Raw genomic sequence first — 657 nt, 5'->3', positions numbered from 1 at the left:
TATGTTCTAAAAGGTACCGAGATGCTTAGAGTTTTGATTCGATCAGCTTTTGATCCCATGGGTTCGACTGTCTTCAATTTTCTGAAGATCGCACGGTGTCCCAAATGCGTCGCTTTCCTGAGGACATCGTCACCCATACGGTAAGCGCTTCTTAGGGCCTCAGCTTCAATGGATAAATGCAACGACTCCAGCCCCAAGAGTGTCTCCTACTTTGCAACAGGAACTTTGTTCAGGAACTGTCGATATGCGCTGATTTTGATTCTATGCCACCATATGACGACGGAATATGTGATTGTGGGTTTTACAATGGTGACGTACACCATCTTCGGTGAAATTCCCCATGTTTTTCCAAAAGGGCGTTTGCAGGTTCATCAAGCCCTGATCGCCTTGTTTGTCTTCTGTTCCACATGTTCTTTAAACAACAGCTTTTTATCCAGGGTTACCCCATGATATTGTAACGGAAATGGCCTGGGGTACTCACGTTTGGAATGGGGGGATCGAAATTCATGGTATTTCAGTAAATGGGAGCCCCATTTGGGCCCCATTTACTTGCAAATATGACACTGACAAGCGGGAAGTTTCGCACCTGTTCTGGAGATTTCGAGAACTATTTGCGTTACCTGGAGGAAACTATATAAGCGACGACAAGAACCAGAC

At 45.4% G+C, this 657-nt stretch overlaps 2 protein-coding genes across 2 annotated transcripts in view; both read right to left on the bottom strand.

The window, feature by feature from the left end:
* Positions 1-657, bottom strand: part of LOC109534795 (carcinine transporter) — a gene marked incomplete at its 3' end in the record, with an annotated part of 75,329 nt that overhangs the window by 43,428 nt on the left and 31,244 nt on the right.
* LOC125502992 (tubulin alpha chain-like) overlaps positions 1-657 on the bottom strand; it is a 3,445-nt gene that overhangs the window by 2,204 nt on the left and 584 nt on the right. The gene's annotated exons all lie outside the window — the stretch shown is intronic.

This window comes from Dendroctonus ponderosae, unplaced genomic scaffold (assembly GCF_020466585.1).
Source record: "Dendroctonus ponderosae isolate FM_Combo_2020 unplaced genomic scaffold, Dpon_F_20191213v2 Dpon_F_20191213_11, whole genome shotgun sequence".
Lineage (NCBI taxonomy): Eukaryota > Metazoa > Arthropoda > Insecta > Coleoptera > Curculionidae > Dendroctonus > Dendroctonus ponderosae.
Note: the sequence above shows the minus strand (reverse complement) of the source record. Positions and strands in the feature narration are given on the sequence as shown.